Genomic DNA, 27,445 nt, shown 5'->3' on the forward strand with positions numbered 1-27,445 from the left:
CCTTCGGCTCAGGTCATGATCCCAGGGTCCTGGGATGGAGCCCTGAGTCAGGCTCTGTGCTCAGCAGGAAGCCTGCTTCTCCCTCTCCCACTCTCCCTGCTTGTGTTCCCTCTCAGGCTGTCTTTCTCTGTCAAATAAATAAATAAAATCTTTTAAAAAAATCTCATGGAGAAAGACTTTAAGGTATGGATTTCAGGATCCTATTCAAATTGGCCAGTGTCTGCCTTTCTGGGGCTAGTGCCTGGCAAGCTATGTATGTGTGTATCTGTAGGTCAGTTCCTCCAGGTGATTCTGATGAAGCCTAAGGAACCACAGTAGGGAACCACTGCTGTTCCCAATTGAATTAAAAGCTGAGGTTTCTCCAAGTGGACTCCAGAAAATATAGATTCCAAAGAATCTTCCATTGGGACCACATGGAGTTACAAAAAGCCTGTTCAAACACTGGATGTGAGTGCGTGTGTATGTGTGTGTCTGTGTGTGTGTATGGGGGAGGGAGGGAATACATGTTTGTTTTTGTGTGCTTTTGTTGCACTGTTGTCTGTATACATGTCAGGCCTCTTTAGTCACAGGTAACATAAATCCACTAGAGCTGGCTTAAACCAAACAGTGGGAGTGTAGAGTTGTTATAAGGACTTGTAGGTGAGGAGCCCTGGAGCCCTGGGCGGGGTGGCAGCCAGACTTCCTGAAGGGCTAGAACAGGGGCTGAGGTGATGACAGGAACCCAGGTAGCTTCCGTCTGCAGACCAACTTTTCCTGCGGCCCTGACCAGCCTCCCCTCTGCTCTGTTCAGGGAGGACTGCAGTCCATTTTCCTGTGAGAGAGAAACTGGTTCACTTGGGTCAGATCTTGTCCTGGAGGTCCACCTCTGGTCTTGGCGAATGAAGCTATTGTCAAGGTGGAGAGTCCTGTAATTATTTCTGATGGTCTCTTCCTGCAGGGAGAAAGCAGTCACAGCACTCATTGGCAGCTAAGCGCACACACCCCCAAACTCCGATTTGCCTCAGTTTGGCCCCTCCAATAAGTAGCTAGCTGCTCTCCAAAAATCACCTGGGGAGTCAAAAAAATATTGCACCTAGGCTCTACATCTGGGATGTAGCCAGGGAATCAGGAATGTTCAAATCAACCCAGGTGAATCCAATATACAGCTAGGGTTGAGAATCACAGCAATAACCAAATAAGAAACCTACAGCCAATTTAGCCATTTCCTAAATAAACAGCCTCAAAGTACAAGTAATTAAGAGGAAAATTATTAAAACCTAATGGGCTGTGTATGGCTGGTTTTCATCTAAATTGGAGATTGACATCCTAATCCAAATTTCAAATGCCATGATTATTCACATTTAACATTTTCTTTTTTTTAAGATTTTATTTATTTAAGAGACAGAGAACAAGCAGGGGAGAGGCAGGAGGAGAGGGAGAAGCAGACTCCCCACTGAGCAGGGAGCCCAGGTGCCCCTCACATTTAACATTTTCTAAACCTCTTGGTATAAATGTTCAGTTACATTCCTAAAGAAATTTGCTTTTTCTTTCTTTCTTTCTTTTTTTATATGACAGAGAGATAGCAAGAGCAGGAACACAAGCAGGGGGAGTGGGAGAGGGAGAAGCAGGCTTCCCGCGGAGCAGGGAGCCCGATGTGGGGCTCGATCCCAGGACCCTGGGATCATGACCTGAGCCGAAGGCAGACGCTTAATAACTGAGCCACCCACGCGCCCCGAAACTTGCCTTTTCTCAAGATCCTGAGCCACTAGAACAGATGCCTCCCCATGGCCTTGATTGGCCCCAGCCCCCCCCAGACCATCTGCCCCTTCTTTTCCAAGGTCTCCAGCTTGCTGCGGCAGTCTCAAAGCTCCCAACCCTGAATCCCACTGACCTTGTTTGCTCATGCCCACAGGCCTGTGCTTCAGGGTTCCCACCTAGGAGCTTCTGACACAGGAGACGAAAAACTGTGCCTCCTTCGCCAAGCTGGCTAACAATGATCAAAACCTGTCCTAGTCTGTGGCAGTCTTGAGGAGTGTCTTCATTTTGTTTTGCTTTATTTCCCCTCCTTAGTAAATTCCCAAACAATTTATCAGCCAAACAGCAAGTATTTCCCAAATAGCTATGATGTGCAAGATAGAGAGTAAAAAGGAGTATCATCCCAGAGAGATCCTGTTACTGGCAGAAGTGCAGCAGCGACCCCTCTAGGCCTGGCCTTGCATGGATCCTAAGAGCGTATGAAAGGGATTGATTGCTTTCTCAACTTCCCGTTCTTTCCAGCCTGGCCTTGGGGCTGCAACTCAAGCAAATGGGAGAGGATAAGGGATGACAAGAAGAAGGGAACTCTCATGCCTGGCTGAGTGCAGGAATGGGGATGGGAGTTTGGGGATGCTGAACGACCAAGTTTGAACGACCCTGAGAGCTGTTCCCTGGCCCCAGTGCCAGGTGGACAGACAGCAAGACCAAATCACCTCCAGAAAACTGGGAAAGGCAGTCACACAAAGGCCAGGGGCTGATGCAGGACATACAGGCTGGGCACACATACCATGACCACTCTGAGGCTACAGAAAGGGCTTGGAGATGCCAAATACAGCCTAAGTTTGCAGTTTTCAAAGTGTGGAACCCAGACCATCAGTATTACCTGGGGTCTTGTTGGAAATGCAAACTCTCAGCCCCACCTCAGACACACTGAATCAGCAACTCTGGGGGTGGGGACAACAATCCAAGACTTCCAGGTGATTCTGATGCACACTTAAGTTTGAGAACCACTGGTCTTCTCCAGGGCATGCAGGGAGGGAAGGCACTTGCTTATCCCAGATAGCCCCCTCCTGAAACACACAGTAAGTCTAATCTCTTTCAGGTTCTTAGATCTCTAAGCAGTTTCCATGACCTCAGATGTCACCCCAGCAAGAATTACTGACCCTGTCCTCCCCACACCGACACCCTATAACACAACAACCCTTCCCCACCCCCCCACCTCCCCTCACCCCCCCACCCCCACCCCCAGCCTCAACACACAGAGACTCTCCCTGCCAGAGATGACTTCTGGCCCAGGCATGGTGACACAGAGTCAGGGGCCTCTCTAAAGGCCAGGGATCTGAACAGAAGCTTCACACTGCCTGGAGTGTTAGGGCAGTTACAAGTGTTCTTCAAAGGCCTTTGGCTCTTGCCCCCTTACCTACTCAGGCTGCTGGGAAATTCCAGTCCCTGAGCTCTGGAGTGGGACTTGCTTGGTTCACTGTTGGACAATGGTGGTCAATCAAAAACAGGCTCCAAAGGAAAGTGAAGGGAGGCATATTCATCAGTCGGTGGGTCCTGGGAGCAGTTACTGGCTAGTTTACCCCCTGCCGACCTCTCTGGGACTCAGCCAGAATGTCTGGGCAGTGCAGCCAGGCTTGCTCCTGCCTACATATTTGTCAAGAGATTCTCAGAGTAGTGTCCCTGGACGAGCAGCACCAGCATTACCTGGAAATGGAAATTATGAGACCCTACCCCACCTACAGAATCAGACATTCTGGGGGCGGGGCTCAGCAATTAGTGCTTTAACAAGTCCTCCAGGAGATTCTGAGGCTCCCTCACCCAAGTTTGAGGACCACAGGCAGGGAGGTGATTTCGGCTCAACCAGGAGCCAGCCCCGGCAGCTGGGTGCCTAACTGACTTATAGGATTAGGACCCCCGCGCGCGCGCCATTGGCCCAGTCACCGGGGGCTCCAACCTCCCCCGCCCGCGTAGCCGAGGAGCCCCCCTCCCCCGTCCCCGCCCCCGCCCCCGCCCCGTGTACCGTCCCCGCCAACTGTCGAGGGGTCTGCAGGCCTGGGGCCGCCGGCAGCGGCCTGGCGGGGAGGAATGACGGCCATGAGACTCCACTCTGACTTATTTTGTTCCATTCCGGGAGGAATAATTTGTTTCGTATTGGAATCAAAGCGCCTCTCGCGGCGCTTCCGTTTTGTCTCGGCCTCTCTGGGGCCGGGTGGGAGGAAGAGGCTCGGCCGGGCGCAGCGGCTGCTTCCCATTAGCGCGGGTATGGTCCCCATTACGCGGCGGAGCCTGTCCCCGCTAACGGGACGCAGCTGACCCGCCCCTGCGCCGCGACACCCAGAGACCCTCCCTCCCCGCCCTGGTTACAAATGGCCCCAAAGAAAAGCAGAACTCGGTGCCCAGAGCCCGCCCAGGCGGTCCAAAGAGCTCACGTCCGCTGCTTGGCAGGCACGGTACCTGCCATTAGACCGGTGGTGGTGCTCCTTGGGGTCAGGCACTGCCCTTCTTCAAAGGGCACTTCCAGACCCCATCACTTCAGTGGAAGTTAGTTCAGGGGGCTCTCGGCTGTAGGACCCGGGCCTAGCAAATGCAGCACCTAAGGAGGAAAGCATCATAGGAATACCCCAGAACCCCAGATACTGTTTCTGTTTTACCTGTTTACCTGAGCCCACAGGTGCTCAGGGGAACATGCTACACCTGTCTTCCTCCTAATTTGTTATCCATTTCACGAATAGTACCAAACATCAAGGAAAAGAATACTAAAAAAAGAACAGGGGTTCCTGGGTGGCTCAGCTGGTTAAGCATCTGCCTTCAGCTCAGGTCATGATCCCAGTGTCCTGGGATCCAGGCCCATGTCGGGCTCTCTGCTCAGCGAGGAGCCTGCTTCTCCCTCTCCCTCTGGTGCTCTCCCTGCTCATTCTCTCTCTCAAATAAATAAAATATTAGAAGAAGAAGAAGAGTCACACCCAGTCTCCCTGCCTTACTATCCCCCGGAGACAAGGCGGATGCTGAAAGCAGACCACCAGCCACTGAAGAAGAGGGTGGTCTCCATGCCCTGGCCAAATCAAGGAGCTGTGCCTTCCACATCCTGGCTTCCCTGGAGTGGTAAAAGTTCTGGGTGGGGGCGGCGGGGGAGGGGGGATGGACACGACCTGCCAGGGCTTGGAGAACCAGCAGACATCCCTACAACCACCAGAGCAAAGAATGTAACACAATAGGCCCTAATGTTCCTATGAAACTTCACACTCACTTTCTTTGACTTCATTCATTTTTTCTTATTGCACAAACAATATTCTAATAATTACGGCAACTTAAAAATACAATGGAAAGGGGCGCCTGGATGGCTCAGTCCATTGAGCATCAGACTCTTGACTTCAGCTCAGGTCATGATCTCAGGGACCTGGGATCGAGCCACACACCGGGCTCCAGACTGGGCATGAAGCCTGCTTAAGATTCTCTCTCTCTCTCTGCTCCTACTCCCCTCCCCCACTCTCTCTCACTTTCTTTCTCCCTCTCTCTCTCTCAAAAAAAAAATTTACAATGGAAAGCCAAGAATCATTCAAAGTCTGACTACTGACAAAGCAAGTATTTTCGTTCGTCCACATTGCTACACAGTTTACAACTATTTAACAACTGCATCATATCCAGCCATGTGGATGTGGCCTAATTTATTTAATTCGATTTAGAATGTTCCCAAGTTTTTCACTTTTAAAAAAGAACACATTGAAGTGGGGATCTTTGATATTTGACTGTTTCTTTCCTTTAAATTGTTTTTTGAGGTAAAATAAATATAAATAAATTGTTGAGGAGTGTATATTATATTTTAATAATTTTATGTGATTATATAGGAAATAGATATTTTTTGCAGGTAATCTGAAAGATTCAGGACATTAATAAAAATAAATAAAAATCAACTATCATCCCAACTCCCCTTCTGCTCATCAAGCTTTCCTTGCCTCTGAACTCTTAATGTCACATCCCTAGATTCCTACGACTTCGCTCAAGTTCATCTTGCTTTGTATTTAGTAGCTGTTTGTCTTTTCCATACGCCTTTATTATGATATTATTGAAACAAAGACCATACCTTTTTCATCTGGATAATAACCATAACAGCTACTTTTTATTGGGTAGCTAGTCTGTGATGGACTAACATTATCTCACTGAATTCCCATGGACTACATTATATTTCCTGTTATTATATGAGGAAAGTGAGACTGAGCAAGATTAAATAACTTGTGCAGGGCCACCCATCTTGTAAACAGCAGCCTTGGAGCAGAAGTGACTTCACATTCATGCCCTTTCCCTGTAGGAACTTAGACTAGAATTGCATCGATAGATGACCTCTAAAATCTCTTCTGAGGGGCGCCTGAGTGGCTCAGTTGTTAAGCATCTGCCTTCGGCTGAGGTCATGATCCCAGGGTCCTGGGATTGAGGCCCGTGTTGGGCTCCTTGCTCAGTGGGAAGCCTGCTTCTCCCTCTCTCACTCCCCCTGCCTGTGTTCCCTCTCTCAGTGACTCTCTCTGTCAAATAAATAAAATCTTTAAATAAATAAATAAAATCTCTTCTGATTCAGGATTATATTAATCTAGTTGTGATGAATAAACTGCTATATCTCTGCATCAATTATAATACTTCTGGGGTTTTTTTTTAAGAATTCTTTTTTTTTTAAGATATATTTATTTGGGGCGGCTGGGTGGCTCAGTCGTTAAGCGTCTGCCTTCGGCTCAGGCCCCCTGCCTGTGTTCCCTCTCTCGCTGATACTCTCCCTGTCAAATAAATAAATAAAATCTTTAAAAATAAATAAATAAATAAAAATAAAGATTTATTTATTTGTCAGAGAGAGAGAGCACAAACAGGGGGTATGGCAGGCAGAGGGAAAAGGAGGCTCCCCGCTGAGCAGGGAGCCTGATGCAGGGCTCGATCCCAGGACCCCAGAATCATGACCTGAGCCGAAGGCAGAGGCTTAACCCACTGAGCCACCCAGGCATCCCAATACTTCTGGATTATTTTAAACTGAATTTAAACAGTGAGGGCTTTATTATCTCACAAAAGAGAAGACAGAGATTAGTGGCTCTAAGCTATGGATACAGTCACTCAAAGATTTGAGCATGAGCCCTTCTACTTGTTGGCTTTTACCACTGTGGACCATAGCAGGTCCCAGCAACACATTCAGGTTTTAAAATGTCCAATGGGAGGGGCGCCTGGGTGGCTCAGTTGGTTGGGCGACTGCCTTCGGCTCAGGTCATGATCCTGGAGTCCCGGGATCGAGTCCCGCGTCGGGCTCCCTGCTCAGCAGGGAGTCTGCTTCTCCCTCTGACCCTCTTCCCTCTCGTGCTCTCCATCTCTCAGTCTCTCTCTCTCTCTCAAATAAATAAATAAATAAAATCTTTTTAAAAAAAACTTCTAAACAAGATCTAAGCTAAAGAGCTCCTATTTCGGGCACCTGGGTGGCTCAGTTGGTTAAGCAACAGCCTTCAGCTCAGGTCATGATCCTGGAGTCCCGGGATCGAGTCCCGCATCGGGCTCCCTGCCCAGCAGGGAGTCTGCTTCGCCCTCTGACCCTCCCCCCTCTCATGTGCTCTCTCTCTCTCATTCTCTCTCTCTCAAAAAAAATAAATAAAAAATCTTTAAAAAAAGTGTAAATTGTCAAATGACACCATCTTAGTCAGACTCTGCAGTTTCTTTGAGGAAAGAAAAAGGGACTCAAAGCCTCAGCAACCAGACAAGAAGAAATAAAAGACATTCAAATCAGCAAAGAAGAAGTCAAACTCTCTCTTTTTGCAGATGACATGACACTTTATGTGGAAAACCCAAAAGACTCCACCCAAAATTGCTAGAACTCATACAGCAATTCAGCAATGTGGCAGGAAACAAAATCAATGCACAGAAATCAGTTGCATTTCTATACATTAACAATGTGTCTGAAGAAAGAGAAATTAATGAATCGATCCCACTTACAATAGCACCAAAAATCATAAGATATCTAGGAATAAACCTAACCAAAGAGGTAGAGGATCTGTACTCTAGAAGCTACAAACACTTATGAAAGAAACTGAGGGAGACACAAAGAGATGGAAAAGCATTCCATGCTCATGGATTGGAAGAATAAACATTGTTAAAATGTCTATGCTGCCCAGAGCGATCTACACATTCAATGCAATCCCTATCAAAATAACATTGACATTTTTCACAGAGCTGGAACAAATAATCCTAAAATTTGTATAGAACCAGAAAGGACTCCAAATTGCCAGGGGAATATTGAAAAAGAAAACCAAAGCTGGGGGCATCACAATGCCTGACTTCAAGCTATATTACAAAGCTGTGATCATCGAGACAGCATGGTACTGGCACAAAAACAGACACATAGATCAATGGAACAGAATAGGGAGCCCAGAAATGGACCCTCAATTCTATGGTCAACTAATCTTCAACAAAGCAGGAAAGAATATCCAATGGAAAAAAAGACAGTCTCTTCAATAAATGGTGCTGGGAAAACTGGACAGCCACATGCAGAAGAATGAAACTGGACCATTTCCTTATACCACACACAAAGATACACTCAAAAGGGATGAAAGACCTAAATGTGAGACAGGAATCCATCAAAATCCTAGAGGAGAACACAGGAAGTAACCTCTTCAACCTTGGCCACAGCAACTTCTTTCAAGACATGTCTCTAAAGGCAAGGGAAACAAAAGCAAAAATGAACCATTGGGACTTCATCAAGATAAAAACTTCTGCACAGCAAAGGAAACAATCAACAAAACTAAAAGCAACCTACGGAATGGGAGAAGATATATGCAAATGACATAACAGAAAAAGGGCCGATATCCAAGATCTATAAAGAATTTCTTAAACTCAACACCCAAAAAACAAAAAATCCAATCAAGAAGTGGGCAGAAGACATGAACAGACACTTCTCCAAAGAAAACATACAAATGGCTAACAGACACATGAAAAAATGCTCCACATCACTTGCCATTAGGGAAATGCAAATCAAAACCACAACGAGATACCACCTCACACCAGTTAGAATGGCAAAAATTAACAAGACGGAAATAAGAAATGTTGGCAAGGATATGGAGAAAGAGGAACCCTCCTACACTGTTGGTGGGGATGCAAGCTGGTGCAGCCACTCTGGAAAACATTATGGAGGTCCCTCAAGAAGTTGAAAATAGAGCTACCCTATGACCCAGCAACTGCACTCCTGGGTATTTACCCCAAAGAAACAGATGTAGTGAAAAGAAGGGGCATATGCACCCCAGTGTTCATAGCAGCAATGTCCACAATAGCCAAACTGTGGAAGGAGCCCAGATGTCCTTCAACAGATGAATGGATAAAGAAGATGTGGTTCAGGGGCACCTGGGGGGCTCAGTTGATTAAGCATCTGCCTTCGGGTGGGGTCATGATCCCGGGGTCCTGGGATCAAGCCCCAAGTCGGGCTCCCTGCTTGGCAGGGAGTTTGCTTCTCCCTCTCCCTTAGCTGTTCCCCCAGCTTGTGAGCGCTCTCTCTCTCTCTCTCCCTGTCAAATAAATGGATAAAATCTTAAAAAAAAAAAAAAAGATGTGGTTCATATATACAATGGAATATTATCCAGCCATCAGAAAGGATGAATACCTACAATTTGCATGGACATGGATGGAACTGGAGGGGATTATGCTGAGTGAAATAGGTCAAGCAGAGGAAGACAACTATCATATGGTTTAACTAATATGTGGAATATAAGGAATAGTGTAGATGACCATAGGGGAAGGGAGGGAAAACTGAATGGGAAAAAATCAAAGAGGGAGACAAACCATGAGAGACTCTGGACTCTGGGAAACAAATTGAGGGTTACAGAAGGGAGGGGGGTGGGGGAATGGGGCAACTGGGTGACAGGCATTAAGGAGGGTAAATGATCTGATGAGCACTGGGTGTTATATGCAACTAATGAATCACTGAACACCACATAAAAACTAATGATGTGTTTTTATGTTGGCTAATTGAACTTAATGAAAAAAAAGAAAAGAAAGAGAGAAAGAAAGAAAAAAGAAAAAGGGACTCAAGTCCATGGCCTTGAGACCAGACTGCCATCAAGATCAGAGGTTTCTCTGTGGTCTGGCCTTGTCTCTCCTAGACTGCCTGGTCTGACCCAGTGTCTACCTACTTCCCCACATGTCCCCCTGGTCTCTACTTTCTCAGATGCTCCCTCAAACCACTGGGTCCCTCCTGGATTTGGTGGCCACCAAGGCCCCTCCAGCCCCCCACTTCTTCTGCAAAATAACAACCTCTCTTGGAAATTCCTTTTTTTTTTTAAGATTTTATTTATACATGAGAGACAGAGGCAGAGGGAGAAGCAGGCTCCCTGCAGAGCAGAGACCCCGATGTTTGACTCGATCCCAGGGCCTGGGATCATGACCGGAGCCAAAGGCAGACACTCAACCGACCGAGCCACCCAGGCATCCCTCTCTTGGAAATTCCTAATTCCATTTGTCAAAGGTGGTGACTCCATGGGCACCTGGGTGGCTCAGTCGGTTAAGGGACTGCCTTCGGCTCAGGTCATGATCCTGGAGTCCCGGGATCGAGTCCTGCATCGGACTCCCTGCTCAGCAAGGAGACTGCTTCTCCCTCTAACCCTCCCCCCTCTCATGTACTCTCTCTCTCTCTCTCTCTCATTCTCACTCTCTCAAAATAAATAAATCTTTAAAAAAAAAAAAAGAGTGGTGACTCCGTTTGGGGGCTGTTCATCCTGACAAGACACCTTGAGGGGTTGCAGTTTGCTGGCCTGGCCAGCATCTGGAGTGGCTGCCCTGAGGAAATGAGCTACCCCAGCTCCAATCAGCTCTGACCAAGGAAGGGAGCAGGGTGACTTGTCATGAAACCTGACTGCTGAAATCCGCCCCTTTGGGGGGCGCCTGGGTGGCTCAGTCGTTGGGCGTCTGCCTTCGGCTCAGGTCATGATCCTGGGGTCCTGGGATCAAGCCCCGCGTTGGGCTCCCTGCTCCGCGGGAAGCCTGCTTCTCCCTCTCCCACTCCCCCTGCTTGTGTTCCCTCTCTCGCTGTGTCTCTCTCTGTCAAATAAATAAAATCTTTAAAAAAAAAAAAATCTGCCCCTTTGGGAAGTCCCAGTGGGGATGCGGCAGGGCACTTCCCATTAGGAGGCCTGACATCTGGAATTCATTTTGCTTTTCTATAACCAAATGTGCACTCCAGGTAAGTCAACTCTTTAATTCAAATCTGAGCACACAGTAGGTGCTCAATAAATAAAGGCTGGTTGGTCAACTCATCCTAAGGAGTTAAGGTCAGTTTTTACTCAAATTTAACGTGCATACAAATCAACTGGATCTTTTTTAAATGGAGATTTTTTAAAATATTTTATTTAAAATTCAATTTAAGGGACGCCTGGTGGCTCAGTTGATTAAGCATCTGCCCTTGGCTCAGGTTATGATCCCAGGGTCCTGGGATCGAGTCCCGCATCGGGCTCCCTGCTCCTTGGGAGCCTGCTTCTCCCTCTGCTTCTCTCTCTCTCTGTCTCTGTCTGTCTCTCATGAATAAATAAAATCTTTTTAAAAAAATAATAAAAATAAAAATAAAAATTCAGGGGCACCTGGGTGGCTCAGTCATTAAGCGTCTGCCTTCAGCTCAGGTCATGATTCCGGGGTCCTGGGATCGAGCCCTGCATCGGGGTCCCTGCTCGGCGGGGGGCCTGCTTCTCCCTCTGCCTACAGCTCTCCCTGCTCGTGCTTTCGCTCTCTCTGACAAAAAAATAAAATCTTTTAAAAAAACAAAACAAACAAACAAACAAAAACACCCTGTCTTTCCCCATAAGGGAGGCTAACTTTGCTGTGAACAATCCTTTCTTTTCATTCGCTGATAATTTCTTATGCCACCGTCCTTCCTATAAAAACTCTCCATTTTGCACATCCCCCAGAACTCCCCTCTACTTGCTAGATGAAATGCTGCCCAGTGCATGAATTACTTAATAAAGCCAATTAGATCTTCATACTTACTCGGTTGAATTTTTGTTCTTTAACAGTGGTCCCTACCCATTAGACGCCAGTAGCGCCCTTCCTCAGTTGCGACAACCAAAAATGTCTCCAGACACTGCCCAGTGTCTCCTGGGGAACAAAATCACCCCTTCTTGAGAACCACTGCTCTAAGACTTTGAATTAGAATCTACGTTTTAACAAGATCCTAGGTGATTTGCATGCATATTAAAATTTGAGAAGCCCTGGTCTATGATACAGCAGCAATCCAAACACTCACCCTCTCCTCTGAACTCTCACAGCCTTTGCTACCTGTGTCTCTTACCTGACAGGTCCTCACACCTCTCCTGTACTAGCATTTAGCTGTAGCTGGGAGCCCAGCTCAAGCCTAAATGAGTGTTCTCAGTGCAGGGACAGGTGTCCCTGGAGAGGCACACACCGGAAACTTTGTTTCTACCTGCATCTCCTTCCTTCTTCTAAGGGAACCTTGATGTTCTTGGGAGAATGACCTTCCCTCACTCTTATCCCAGTAGCTGAGAGGGGGCCACCTATAGTCTCATGGGAGAGGAGGTCTATTTCACCCCAACCTCCACACGGATTGCTTCAGTGGCAGGCAATGAATTAAGCCAGGGAGACCCAATTTCAGAAATTCTGTAGGGACTAAAGACAAAGAAAAGATCCTTTTCCACCAAGACTGATAGCTATAAGGGAGATAGAAGCCTGGAATTTTGGGGTCAGCCAAGTGGAAACAGTCAGCCTGAGTGAAGCCAACACTAAAGAAAACAGGACAGGAGAGAGACTGAGTTCTGACCACATTGTTTGAAGTCCTGGTTCCAGCCATTCTTGAAGACTTGCCATGGGTTTTCAGCAATACAAAGTAATAAATTTCCTTAAAAAAAAAAATAACAAAAAAAACCTATGAGCAGCTTCAGTTGAGTTTCCATCACTGCAAAGAGCAGTGTCCTAACATGCGGGGACTGAGGAGTTAGGTCCATCAGGGATATATGCTGGGGTCCTCTGCAGCCACGGGCTGAGACAGAAGTCCTCAGGAGGGTTCTAAGAGCCCCTGGCCACAAGCAGGGCCACATCCGTGCCCAGGTCACCAGATGCCACCCTGATGCAAGGGAGGTCACAGCCTGGCGGCAGGGAGACCACAACGGTGTGGTCGCTCTGGATCCTCGAGGATTGCAGCTTTGCCAGCCAGGCAGATGCCCCCTGGACAGGAGAATAGCCTCACAGCCAGGACAATGAAGAGCCGCAACCCTCCAGTGACTTCACAGGCAGCAAAATTCCACAAGGGGGCGGGGCAGTCCAGAGTAGACCCAGGTGAGAGAAATGGGAGCTCTCCGAACACTTCCCCGGCAAGTCCGGCAGCCCCAAGGGGACAGGGTAGTTTTGCAGCAAGCTGAGGTCTTGCATTCTGCAGATGGAGACTGAAGCCAAGGTTAGAGCTGGGTGCCCTTACCCGTAGACAGGAAAGGCTCGGTGACCTAAATGTCAGTAAGTTTTCCCGAGGATGCCCTGGGGAGAAGGCAGATAATCAGAGGGAGTGGCCACAGGCTACCCCGGGGTTCCCAGCTTCACCAGCACCAGCAGCGATGCCAGGCCAAGGGGACATGCAGCCCGGGACAGCAAACAACTTGGCAGTCAGGTCTGGCCCCTGACATCAAGCAGGATGGGGATTAGTCAGAATCAGGATCACTTGAAGAGGACCACAGCTGTGCTATTTCTTTCACATGTGTGTTTGTAGAACAGCATTAGGTCCTCTGTGTGTGGTCTCCGACCTCTCCAGAGCACGCTGGCAGGGGAGGGAAGGTCCGATGTGCCTGAGCAGACGTGGAAGGGAATCCCAGCAGCAGAAACCTGTAGGGGCCCGGCTTTTCCACGTCCTGGAGCCTCCTCGCCACTAGAAGCACAGGGACGGCTGGGAGTGAGGTCTGAGGCATCCTCTAAAGCCAGGATAGGACAGCCACGATTCAGCCCTGTGGCCTCTCTCCTGAACGTAAATACAAGTGCCCCAACCTGCAACCACTTAGGAAGCAGAAACCAAACTCCAGTAGGTAAACAAACTGGCGGGAAATCTGCTTTGCAAGTCGAAGCACCAGAGGAAACTCTAGACTCAGGCTCTGAGACAGAAAGCTCCTCCTACATCACCCAGCCCAAGTCCCTCAGGAAGCCAAAAACTGGAGAAGGCAGGGTGCTTGCCCAAGGTCACACAGTAAGTTGGTGACACAGCCAGGAGCCAAAGCCAGGCCTCTGGACCCAGGGTCTGGGGTTCTGTACCATATGCCACAGGACTTCCCTCCTGAGGGAAATCTCCATATTTCAGATGAAGAAAGAGACAAGGATTTCTGTGCCATGCATTTGTCGCTGCATCTGGACTTCTCACTCTGGAATGTTACAGTGGGAGCTCATTGCTATCACTTCCTTACAACAATGCCGGTTGCCCTGACCTATAAAGCCACAGCCTTAGTAACCCAAACCAGCTCGAGCCACTGCCGAGTTAGAGGAGAAGAGCAGGGGCCATCATTTATTGAGCACTGCTCAAAGTTCTCCAGCGCAGGAGAGAGAGAGGCTTTAAGGAATTGGCTCATGTGGTTATGGGGGCTGGCTAGTCTGAAATCCTGAATCCTGCAAGGCATGCCAGCAGGCTGGAAACTGCAGCAGGAGTCTGTGTTCCAGGCTCAAGTCCAAAGGCAGTCTAGAAGCAGAATTCCTTCCTCTTCAGGGGACCTCGGTCTTTTCCTCCCAGGCCTTCAATTCTTTAAAGGTTCTCTCACCTTATTGGAAGGTAATCTGCTTTACTCCAAGTCTACTGATTTCGATGTCAATCACATCTGAAAAATAACCACAGAGCAACATCTAGATTGGTGATTGACCAAACAACAGGGTATCATAGCCTAGACCAGTGACACATAAAAATAGCCGCAGGAGCACCTGTCTGGCTCAGTTGGTAGAGCATGTGACTGTTTTTTGTAAACAAATTTATTTATTCATTCATTCATTTATTTATCTATTTTTCAGTTTTTTTTTAAGTAATCTTTATGCCCAATGTGGGGCTCGAACTCATGACCCTGAGATCAAGAGTCACACGCTTTGGGCGCCTGGGTGGCTCAGTTGGTTAAGCGACTGCTTTCGGCTCAGGTCATGATCCTGGAGTCTCAGGATCGAGTCCCGCATCGGGCTCCCTGCTCAGCAGAGAGTCTGCTTCTCCCTCTGATCCTTCCCCCTCTCATGTGCTCTCTCTCTCATTCTCTCTCTCTCTCAAATAAATAAATAAATAAATAAATAAATAAATAAATAAAAAAGAGTCACACGCTTTTCCAACTGAGCCAGCTGGGCACCCTGAGCATGTGACTCTTGATCTCAGAGTCATGAGCTGAAGCCCCACATTGAACGTGGAGCCTACTCAAAAAAATTAAATAAATAAATAAAATAGGGGCGCCTGGGTGGCTCAGTCGTTAAGCATCTGCCTTCGGTTCAGGTCATGATCCCAGGGTCCTGGGATTGAGCCCTGCATCAGGCTCCCTGCTTGGTGGGAGGCCTGCTTCTCCCTCTGCCCCTCCCCCTGCTTGTGTTCCCTCTCTCGCTGTCTCTCTCTCTGTCAAATAAATAAAAATTTTAAATAAATAAATAAATAGATAGATAAAATAACTATCACAAGCACTAACTCCGTGCCAGGCACTCAGATAACCCCAACAACAATCCTATGGACAGCCATCATCATCTTTACAAAAGATAAAACCAAGGGCTTAAACCACAGCAAGGGAGGAACCAGGCCTGCAACCCCAGTCTCCCTTCCTTGTGCACAGCGTCCTCCTACTTCATCCCTTCCTCTCTCTCAGCTGCTAGAGCACCAAAAGATGCTTCTAGGCTACAGGTTCTCAGTCCCTGATGCACATTAGGATCACTGGTAAAACTGATTTAAAAAACCAATCTTCAGACCTCATCTCCCCCAGATCCTGATTCTGTTGGTCAGAGGTCCCCTGAGCATCAGTATTATAACCTCTCCCTCTCCTAACGTGCAGTGAGGCTGAGAATCCCTATTCTAGAAGGTGGGACAAGTGAAAGGCAGGACCTCTCTTTTGCGGAGTGTAGATTGCCCAACAAAAAACACACAACCTAAAGGAAATCAAGTGGCTATAAAGTAGCCTGTGGGAAAACTCAGCAAATATTTTTCCTTTCTCAGCATGAAATTAGCCATTTCCCCTCTCATTTTAAAGTAGCTTACAATGAGTACTTCCTTAATTATTTAATTGGAAATACAAAAGGGTGAAAGTGAGTGTAATTCATTCCAGCAATAAGCATTTTGTAAGCACCTGCTGAGTATTGAGCACTGTGCTGGGCAGCCAAGCAGTCAGATCTATGGAGGTTCCCATCTTTAGCCAGCTAGCCATTGGGTGGGCAGTCGGAACCACAGAATAATGTAGGAAGTGCAATGACAGAGGCCTGTCCCAAAAGTCCCAGAGTCCAGAGATGGTGACCAGCCACAGACCAGAGAGGTGAAACGCTGAGCTCAATACTGTGAAGTCTGTGTTTTCAGAGACTTACACTCTGAATGGATGTCCCTCCTTGGTCACCGAGGCCTCAAGGCGCTGTGGCAGCCAGTCCCCTTGTGAAGGGAATCCGCCAGGGCTCCCAGATGCCCAGCAGAACCCATGCTGCCCTTTCTTGTCCCACCAGTCCTTAGTGAAATGAGAAAAACTTCTAGAGATTCTCGCTGTTAAAATGTCCCCCTTCTTTTCTGATCTGATCATAAAATTGGCTTTTGCTCATGTCCTGATGGCTAAAGCAATGATTGACAAGTCTATGCTGTTTCCCCAATAACTATAGGGGATACTTCCCAGGTTCATGAACTCCAAAAGCCTGGCAACCACCACACAGGACAATGACCTGGGGCCTCATGTGAGCAGGAATCTCTGGGAGCCTCAGCTTCTATACCCAGACTTGTCCCCACCCTGCCCACCCACAGGCTGCCTGAATAAACTACATATAACATACCCAGGCTGTCAGCTCTTTGAAAGAGAATACCTATGTTTTGGAGCAGGATATTGGTAGAATTGTTGAACTGGATATTTCCATGTGTTTATCAGGAAACAAACAGGGCGTGTGGGTGGCTCAGTCGGTTGGGTGTCTGCCTTCGGCTTGGGTCATGATCCCGGGGTCCTGGGATCGAGTTCCATGTCGGGCTCCCTGCTCGGCAGAGAGCCTGCTTCTTCCTTGCCCCTATCCCTGCTCGCTCTCTCTCTCTCTCTCTCTCTCTCAAATAAATAAAATCTTAAAAAAAAAAAAGGAAACAATTACAATCAGGTAGCATGTAAGGTACAAAATGAGAACAGGATAACTCTGCTACTATTAGGACTCAGACTTCTTGGACTGGACACCGCTAGCTAAACCAGGGGAGTAGACCACAAACTTCGGTCTCTCCCACTGCAGACATGGGATACTGGCCCATCGCTGATGTGGCCCTTTGTAAATAAATCAACTGAAAATGGGCTCACGCTTGGTAGGAGTGACTACTCATGTATCAAGGTAAACCTACTACCATAAAATAAAATTGTCTTTGACTGGGCAAGAACCTTATAAGGACAAAAAGGGCAAAAAAATTAATCAAATTGTGCAAAAAGAGAACTGAGAAACCGCAGGGGAAGCCCCTGGCCTCCCCTCTGGCTGACCCCAGACCCCAGCACTCCAAGTGCTGCCTCCAGCATGGTTCCAGCCCTGGTGGTGGATGGGCCAATCCTGCCAACATCAGGAAGGGTGTGGATTTGACTCTTAACCAACAGTCCTGCCAGGATCAAGGAAAGAGAACTAGCAAACCTGTACTCCCAGGGAGCACAAGCCTATGTTCAAGTGAAGGGAGGACTTTCAGTAGAAACCATATTTTCTCCTTTTTTTTTTTTTTACAATGACTATGCTTTTTTTTTTTTTTTAAGATTTTATTTATTTGAGAGAGAGAGAGCACAGTAGAGAGAGTGAGAGTGAGAGCACACAAGCCGGGGGATGGGCAGAGGGAGAGGGAGAAGCAGACTCCTGGATCAGCAGGGAACCCGAGGCGGGGATGGATCCTAGGAACCTGGGATCATGACCAGAGATGAGCAAGGAACCCGAGGTGGGGACGGATCCCTGGAACCTGGGATCATGACCAGAGGGGAAGGCAGCCACTTAACCGACTGAGCCACACAGGCGCCTCTTTTTCGTTTTTAATGCGTTCTTTTTATAATCACACATGCCCTTTCAAGACCAGAACAAAAGGAACAATATAGATGGGGTGGCAGGGGAGACTACAGAGGAGGGAGGGCCACTACACCATCCACAAAGGCAAAAAAAACTTGAGTTCCAACACCAAGAACTATCCCGTTTTTGTCATTCCTCAGCTCTTCAAATCCTGATCCCACCGCATCGTGCACATTTCCAATGATCCAGGCCCCCAACCACTAAGTGAAATGGACCGGCGATCCTGTGTTAGGGGCCGGTCTGTAAAGAGACGCCCAACACCAGGATCTTCTGGCCAAGTGACCCCAAAGGTACGTCTGGGCCGCTGGCTGCGACCGCCAGGTGGCGCCCTAACCTCTGCTCCGGCTGCCGCCGGCTCTTCTCTCTCCAAAAGCCGCGGGGCAGGACGTGCACACACTGGGCGCTCGATGGGGCGCGCCTGGTGCCCGCAGACCGTGGAGCTCGACCCCAAACACAGAGGCACCAACTGCTTTGGCCCCCAAACCCTAGTACTGGGCCGAGGGACGTCGGGTCCCGAGGACACTGGCGCGGTCCTCGCCGCCGCCAAAAGCAGTAAAAAGCCTTCTGACCTAGCTGCCCCTCGCCTCCCGCGCGGGGAAGGGGCGGAAGGTGAGACCCGGGCAGGGCCCGGGGAAAGCAACGCCACCCAAATCTGAGGGGACCTCGCACCTGAAAAGACACGTCTTGCGGATGACGCGGTAGGAGAAGACGCCAAAACCCCGACCTCCCACCCCCTTCCCCACCGGCCTCGCCCTGCGCTCAGCCCTTGCCCTCCTTCCTCTTCCCGCTCGGGGCAAAAGCAGAACTGCCTGAAGGTCTGGAGGAAACGGGCCGGGAGCTCCCGGGGTTCCCAGCGCGGCAGCCTGGGGGGGGAGGTCCTGCGCGCCGCCGAGCGAGGGGCCCACTCACGGCGCAGGGACGCTGGGCCAACGGGGCCCGCCAGGGGGCGCTGCGGGGCGGGCTGGCCGCCGGGGGCGTGGCCGGCAGACGCGGGGAGCGTCGCTACCGGTCACCCTTCCTGAGACCGGAGCCCAGAGACTTTGAGCACAGGGTGGCGAGAGCCTCTCCCGGCCGCTACCGCCAGCAGGACTCAAGTCGGGCACTGAGGGCAGGTCCTCTGTCTTGCTGGCTGCTGCACCTTCACTTCCTGGAACAGTGAATAAGAAGATTATTCACCAGATTCTGATTGAGCGCCTGCTAATGCCAGGAAATGTCCTTGGCACTGGGGATAAATGAGTGAACAAAACAGACAAAACCACTACACTGGTGAGGTTTATATTCTGTTGTGGGGGCAGCGAGGGGAGGCAGGAAGACAGGCAATAAACAAGATAGAAATAGTAAAAAGCAGTAGGTAGATGGCAGAAGGGGATAAATGCTACGGGGAAAACTAAAGCAGAATAAGGAGTTGTCGAGTGAGGTAAGGATTCTCACTTTCTACAGTGTGGTCAGGGAAGGCTTCTCAGAGGGAGACACTTCAGCAGATACCTAAAAGAAGGGGCGAGGGCGACCAAGCAGCTAGGTGCGGTAAGAGCAGGAAAATAAACGCTTCACACTGTGTTAAATGAATGCGTTTTCAAGGCAGGACTGTGCACTGGGCCATGGTTCCTCTGATGCACCCAGGCACCCTCGCTCCACACCGGTCTGCCCCCTTCCTTCATCCTACTGGCCAGCCAGCCATCCTTCAGCTCAGCAGTCCAGGGCACCCACCTGCTTCTGCCGGGTGTATTTCATTTTCATATCCCCTACACCCAAGATATGGGAATGAAAAAGATACACCGCTTGGAGGAAAAATGGCCTTTATCTTCCCTCTAGTGGGACCGGAGAATGCCACAACCTTCCTGGAGAGTAATTTGACAGCATCTGACTTTAATTTTTTTTTATTTTTTTTTTAAAAATTTTATTTATTTGAGAGAGAGAGAATGAGAGATAGAGAGCACGAGAGGGAAGAGGGTCAGAGGGAGAAGCAGACTCCCTGCCGAGCAGGGAGCCCGATGTGGGACTCGATCCCGGGACTCCAGGATCATGACCTGAGCCGAAGGCAGTCGCTTAACCAACTGAGCCACCCAGGTGCCAGCATCTGACTTTTTTAAATGTGCTTACACTTTGAGCCAAATGCTCCACTGACTGGAGCTAGAGTGACTGGGTTTGTTTTGGTTTGGTTTTCTTTAAGTAAACTCTACATGCCCAACGTGGAACTTGAACTCACAACCCCAAGAACAAGAGTATGCTCTATCGATTGAGCCAGTCAAGTGCCCCTAGATTGACTGGGTTTTAACTCCAGCCCCATCCCTTATCAAGTCTAGAGCCCTGGAAATACTTTTTACCTGGATGCCTGAGCTTTCACATCTATAAAATTAAGCTAATAATAATGATAACCAATTCATAGGATTTTTGAGAAAATACATCACAAAGGGTTTAGAGCAGGGCCTGGCTCATAGCAAGTGCTCAATAAATGTTAGCCATTATTATTTGCTTGGGCAACTACTTGACATAAACATGAGCTGACCTGTTCACCAAAAGGCTCTTTGCAAGATTATCTACATAACTCTGTTTTGGAGCAACCTCAGTAAAGATCCAACAATAGGGAGATGACTAAGAAGATTGTGGTGCATCCATTGTACAAAATAAAATGTAATTTTAGAAAGATTGTGCCAATGAGAGACATTTGAGACCCGTATTGGCATCAGACCAAATGTCCCAAAGAGGAGAGTCCTTCAGAATGCTGGGATGAGTGGCATGACAGGACTGGGGAGCACTTGGATCTAGGGGCCTCAGTTCCTCTGAGTTAGGAGAGCTAATTCAACCTATTATCTGAATAGTCCGTCAATATCAATCAAAATCTTAAAATGCCCTATTTTTTGACCCAGCAATTCTACTTCTAGGAGCTTATCCTAAAGATATACTTGCACATTTGCACAAAGACTCATGAACAAGAAGGTATGTGGCAGTCTTGTCAAAGATGGAAACAACCTAAATGTCCATCAACAGAGGAATAGTTAAATAAATTATGATGCATTTATCCAGTGAAAGACTGTGTAACCATTGAAGTTAGTGAAGCAAATCTGTATGTGCTAATGTGGAAAAATCTACAAGATTCAATACTTCAATAAAAAATAGGGGCGCGTGGGTGGCTCAGATGGTTAAGCGTCTGCCTTCAGCTCAGAGCGTGATCTCAGGGTCCTGGGATGGAGCCCCATATCAGGCTCCTGGCTCAGCGAAGAGTCTGCTTCTCGCTCTCCCTCTGCCTCTCTCCCCTGCTCATATTCCCTCTCTCTCTATCTCTCTCTCTCTCTGTCACATGAATAAAAAAAATTAAATTAAAAATAAAATAAAATAAGATAGGGGTGCCTGGGTGGTTCAGTCATTTAAGCATCCACCCTTTGGCTCAGGTCATGATCCCAGGGTCCTGGGATCGAGCCCCACATCGGGCTCCCTGCTCAGCGGGGAGTCTGCTTCTCCCTCTCCCTCTGCCATTCCCTCTGCTTGTGCTCTCTAGCTCTATCTCTCTGTCAAGTAAATAAATAAAACCTTAAAAAAAAAAAAAGATTATCTTTCTCCTTCTCCCTCTGCCTCTCCCACCCTGTGTGTGTGTGTGTGTGTGTGTGTGTGTGCCCACGTGCACAAGCTCTCTTGCTCTCTCGAAAGAAATTCTCCATCTCACAGTGAAAGAAATAAACCACATAAAATTGCTGATATTCAACAATTATTTTTACCTAAACCAGCAATTTCATATGGCTAATATTAATACAAAACAATATTGAGATACTACTTTTATCCTTTCATATTGACAAAGATTAAAAAGGTTTGCTAATACCTTGTGTTGGCAAAACTCTGGGGAAACAGACATTGAGAGCAATCTCTGTGGAAGGTGATTTGGGAGTTGTCTCTCAAATGACAGGAGAGTGCTAAGTGAAATAATTCACACAGAAAAGGACAAATACCACATGATTTCACTTATATGTGGAACCCAAAAGACAAACCAACCAGAAAACAGACTCTTAAATACAGAGAACGGATTGGTGGTTGCCAGAAGGGAGGTGCGTGGGGGCATGGGTGAAACAGATAAAGGGGATGAAGAGATAGAAACTTCTAGTTATAAAATAAGTAAGTCATGGCAATGAAAAGTACAGCATAGGCAATAGAGTAAAAAAAAACAAAAAACACACAACAGATGTAAATACTCTTTGACCCAGCTATTATCCTCTATACTTCTACACCTAGAATGTACACAGTTATTCATGCAACATTGTTTGTAATCTCAGATGATTAGAAAAAAAAACTGAATGCCCATCAATTAGTTGATTAGTTAAATAAATTATTACATTCACAAACACACACCCCCCCACACACACACACGCAACAAAGCATGAATAAAAATAGAATGAGGAGTGTCTTCTTCCTGCCTTGTTTTCGGCCTTTTTGCTCTCAGAGCCGCTGATAGCAAGATGTCTTCGGGAAATGCCAAAATTGGGCATCCTGCCCCCAACTTCATAGCCACGGCTGTTATGCCAGATGGCCAGTTCAAAGATCTCAGCCTATCTGACTACAAAGGAAAATACATTGTGTTCTTCTTTTACCCTCTTGACTTCACCTTTGTGTGCCCCACGGAGATCATTGCTTTCAGTGACAGGGCAGAAGAATTTAAGAAACTCAACTGTCAAGTGATTGGTGCTTCTGTGGATTCTCACTTCTGTCACCTGGCGTGGATCAACACACCCAAGAACCAAGGAGGACTGGGACCCATGACCATTCCCTTGGTATCAGACCCCAAGCGTACCATTGCTCAGGACTATGGAGTCTTAAAGGCTGATGAAGGCATCTCCTTCAGGGGCCTCTTTATCATTGACGATAAAGGTATCCTTAGGCAGATCACGGTAAATGACCTTCCTGTAGGCCGCTCTGTGGATGAGACTCTGCGACTGGTTCAGGCCTTCCAGTTTACTGACAAGCATGGGGAAGTGTGCCCAGCTGGCTGGAAGCCTGGCAGTGATACCATCAAGCCTGATGTCCAGAAGAGCAAAGAATATTTCTCTAACCAGAAGTGAGCGCCGGGTCGTTTTAGGGCTGGGCTGCAGTGGGTGGCCATGAAAACAAAATCTCTCTTGTATTATTGTCATGCTTAGAACATAAGACTTTAGACTGTGCAGATGTGGTATGGGGACAGGACAGGCCTTTTCTGCAGGGGTTGGGGAGGCCAGCCTTTCTTTTCTGGAGAGAAGGGCCTGAGCTGTTACGGGGCAGGCCAACTGTATGTACAGTAGCAGAGCATCACGTTTTGTGTTTTGTTTCTATTAAACTTGAACCGAGAAAAAAAAGTAGAATGAGGAAATAAGCTATAAGATACACTGTTAGATTTTCAAAAAACCATACACACCAGGTTCTGAACAATCGTATAGTATGTTACCATGTGGCTAAACAAATATAAATGTGTGTGTTATGGCATCTGGAAAAACTGAAAGCATTTGTTGTGCTTAGAAAGGGGAACTTGGGGGGCTGGAAAATAGAGGTAGGAGGGAAACGTTTCATTGAATACTGTTTTGTGCCTTTTGAACTTTGAACCCTGTGAATCATTACCCATTCAAAAGAAACAACAATGACCACAAAAAAACCAACCAGCCCTGGCAGGGCTCACAGTATATCCTATAAAATCCTAAAAAAAAGTATATCCCCATTCTAACCAAAGCATTGATATAACAAGAAGTAGACAGATAAACTCAGCAGTAAGCGGTTCTCCTCAAAAAGTCTGCCCTAGTCTTCGGAAATGTACCGCCTCAGGACATTTTATCTGGGCAAAGATCTGTGGGGCCCTTTGGTAGCACTAGAACTAGTCTTAAACAGGTGCTGGTAGGAACTTCCTGAGCGCCCAAGGAATCCATGAAGCCTCCCAGAGGGGGAAGCCAGGGACCTGGTGGCAGGAGCTCAAAAGGCTATCCGAGGAGACAAAATTAATCCAAGTGGGAGACAGAGTTAGGAGACAGGGCAGGAGAGCTGCAAAGGGAGACTGGAGTATAGGCAGCCGAGAGACCATCCGTCAGCTAAGCCAGAGAAGGTAGGCTGCAGCGGAACAGAACATCCTCCTGGGTCTGGGAACCAAAACATGGAAGCTTGCCCTCTCTCCCATGACCCAGTTTGTGCTTCCTGTGCCTGCAAGTCTGAACTCTGCAAGGTAGGAGGTTCTGGTCCCCAAGGGGGACACGACAAGTTCCCTTTGAACTACAAGATGCAGTTCCTCACCAGCATCCTGCCAATGAAAAAAGGAGTCACCACACTGGAAAAGGCAATTGACCCTGATTAGCAGGAGGAGATAGAGCTGCTTTTACACAGTGGACAAAGGGGAACACATGTGGAACCACTGACATTTTGGATCAGATAATTCTTTGCAGTGGAAGACACTAGTATGTACTGTAGGATGTTCAGCAGCATCACCAGCCTCTCCCTACTAGATACCAGTGACACTTCCACAGTTGTGACAATAAAAATGTCTCCAGGCATTGCCAGATGTCACCTAGGGAGCAAAATCATTGTCAGTTGAGAACCACTAATGTAACTAATAACAGCAAAACTTTTCTTCAAAAAGAGATCAAGTTGGGGCTGCTGGGTCGTGTAGTCAGTTAAGCATCCGACTCTTGGTTTTGGCTCAGGTCATGATTTCAGGGTCATGAGATCTAGCCCCGTGTCAGGCTCTGAACTCAGTGTGGAGTCTGCTTGAGATTTTCTCTCTCCCTTTCCATCTGCCCCTCCCCCTGCTCTCTCTCTCTCTAAAATAAATAAATGAATCTTTAAGAAAAAGAGACAGGGGCGCCTGGGTGGCTCAGTCGGTTAAGCGTCTACTTCAGCTCAGGTTGTGATCCCATGGTCCTGGGATCGAGCCCCGCATCGGGGCTCCCTGAGCTCCCCTGCTCAGCGGGAAGCCTCCTTCTCCCTCTCCTTCTGCCTGCCCATCCCCCTGCTTGTGCTCTCTCTCTCTCTGTGTCAAATAAATAAATAAAATCTTAAAAAAAAAAAAAAAGATCCGGGTGAGAACATATGAGAATTCAGCCCACCAATGCCGGCTTTGAAGCTAGAAGGGGACTATGAACCATGAGCCAAGGGATGCAGGTAGCCTCTAAAACCTGCAAGGAACAGATTTTTTCCTAAAGCCCCCTGAAGGAAAGCAGCCTTGCCTACACCTTAATTTCAGTCCAATGAGACTGAAATTAGGCACATGGGTAGGACTTCAGCTCAGTTCATGATCTCAGGGTCCTGGATCCAGCCCTGTCTTGGGTTCCCTGCTGAGTGGGGAGTCTGCTTGTCTCTCTCCCTCTGCCCTCCCCTGCTCATGCTCTCTCTCTCTCAAATAAATAAATAAAAGTCTTTAAAAAAATTCAGTCCAGTGAGGCCCATTTCAAACCTCTGGCCTCAAGAACACTAAGATAAGATAAATTTATGTTGTTTTTTTTTTTTTAAGATTTTATTTATTTATTTGAGAGAGAGAGAATGAGAGATAGAGAGCACGAGAGGGAAGAGGGTCAGAGGGAGAAGCAGGCTCCCCGCTGAGCAGGGAGCCCGATATGGGACTCGATCCCAGGACTCCAGGATCATGACCTGAGCCGAAGGCAGTCGCTTAACCAACTGAGCCACCCAGGCGCCCCATAAATTTATGTTGTTTTAAGTCACTGAGTTTGTGGTGTTTTATTATAACAGTAGTGGAAAACCAATACACCTTCTCTATTTCACAGTCTTCACTTATAAAGTTATCTCAGACACCTCTGTGGCTCAGTCAGTAGAGCATGCATCTCTTGATCTCAGGGTCGTGAGTTCGAGCCCCACTTGAGGGTAGGGCTTACTTTTTAAAAGTATAAAAATAATAATAGGGCACCTGGGTGGCTCAGTCGTTAAGCGTCTGCCTTCGGCTCAGGTCGATGGAGCCCTGCATCGGGCTCCCTTATCAGCAGGAAGTCTGCTTCTCCCTCTCCCACTCCCCCTGCTTGTGTTCCTGCTCTCGCTGTCTCTCTCTTGTCAAATAAATAAATAAAATCTTTTTTAAAAAATCTTTAAAAATAATAGTAATAAAATAAAGTTATCTCATAAGGTTACTGTGATGATTAAAAAAGAAAATATAGGGGCACCTGGTTGGCTCAGTCCGTAGAGCATACAGCTCTTGATCTCAGTGTGGTAAGTTCAAGCCCCACGTTGGGTGTAAATCTTACTTTAAAAGAAAGAAAGAGGGTGCCTGGGTGGTGCAGTTGGTTAAGAATCTGACTCTTGGTTTCTGCTCAGGTTGTGATCTCAGGGTCGTGAGATCAAGCAAGCCCCGAGTCAGGCTCTGCACCCAGCTAGGAGTCTGCTTGGGATTCTCTCTCCCTCTCCCACTGCCCCTCCCCCCACCCCCACATGTGTACACTCTGTCTCTCAAATAAATAAATAAATAAGTCTTGAAAGAAAGAAAGAAAAAGAAAGAAAGAGTGAAAGGAAGGAAGAAAATACAGGTAGAACCCAGAGAAGAGTGCTCAGCAACTAGTAAGTTGCTAAGTAAATGCTAGAAAAATAGTAAATGTAAACAATTGAGGGAAGAAACCACAACGGATGCTAAAAAGATTAGATGAAATGTTGTTTAAGAACAGGATGTCAGAATGGTGACCAAGGGTTACCTCATAGTCTACACACTAATTGCAAAAGGGGGAAGGGCCTTTACAATGGAGACACATAACAACCACCATCTAAACTCAGTCTTCAAACATAACAGGACCAGAGGTGGGACAACCTAACATTGATGTCCCTCCAGATAGAATACAACATAAAGTACATCATCTTCAAAATATTTCTCACCAAAAAAGTTAACCTGATGCTAATCAAGCTAGAGAGCTGACTCTGAGTTGGCAGAAAATACAAAGAACAGAGGAAGAAGTTAAATAAGAGCAAGAAGAAACATTGAGATCAATCTTGAATATGGAGATACTATACAACTATCCTTGTCTCTTCAAAAATTTGGTGTCGTGAAATAAAAAAGGTTGTGAGGGAGTGGTTCTCTACTCCACATAGTCTTTTGGGAACCCAGACCTGCCCCCTCTGTGATGCTGCCATCCTTAACACGCCTCCTGTAGGGAAGGGAAAGGGGGGCTGGAGAATCTTACAGGGTGGCATTCAATAGGCCACCACAGAGAGTGGTCCACATCTGCTTCCACTTGTATTTTTTTGACATAGCTTCACCTGGCCCCCATCTAACTGCAGAAAGGCTGGGAAATGTGGCTGGAAGCTTGAAAGAAAAAGAAAGGGATTTGTTGTGCATCTAGCCAGTCTCCCCACACAAACACCACCACTCCAGGATGCAGGTCTCAGCACGGCCTCTGCCAGGGAATCCTGAGCCATGCATGCCCTCAGTCCCGTGCCCTTTCTCCATCTGAGATGGACCAGCAACCCACTGTCCTCCTTTCTCACGTCATCCCCCATAGTCAGTCAGTCTAAACACCAATGTCTCCATCCCTACGTATCGCTAGATAACCATCACCTCTGACTGCAACTGCCAGAGCTC

The 27,445-nt window shown here is 47.6% G+C and overlaps 1 pseudogene; it reads left to right on the forward strand.

The window, feature by feature from the left end:
- The first annotated feature begins 22,330 nt into the window (after positions 1-22,330).
- On the forward strand, positions 22,331-23,191 carry LOC114205642 (peroxiredoxin-1 pseudogene; annotated as a pseudogene).
- Positions 23,192-27,445: the final 4,254 nt, after the last annotated feature.

Source organism: Eumetopias jubatus, unplaced genomic scaffold (assembly GCF_037043125.1).
Source record: "Eumetopias jubatus isolate StellerSeaLion01/CBP00866 unplaced genomic scaffold, mEumJub1_p1.0 scaffold_1, whole genome shotgun sequence".
Taxonomy (NCBI): Eukaryota; Metazoa; Chordata; class Mammalia; order Carnivora; family Otariidae; genus Eumetopias; species Eumetopias jubatus.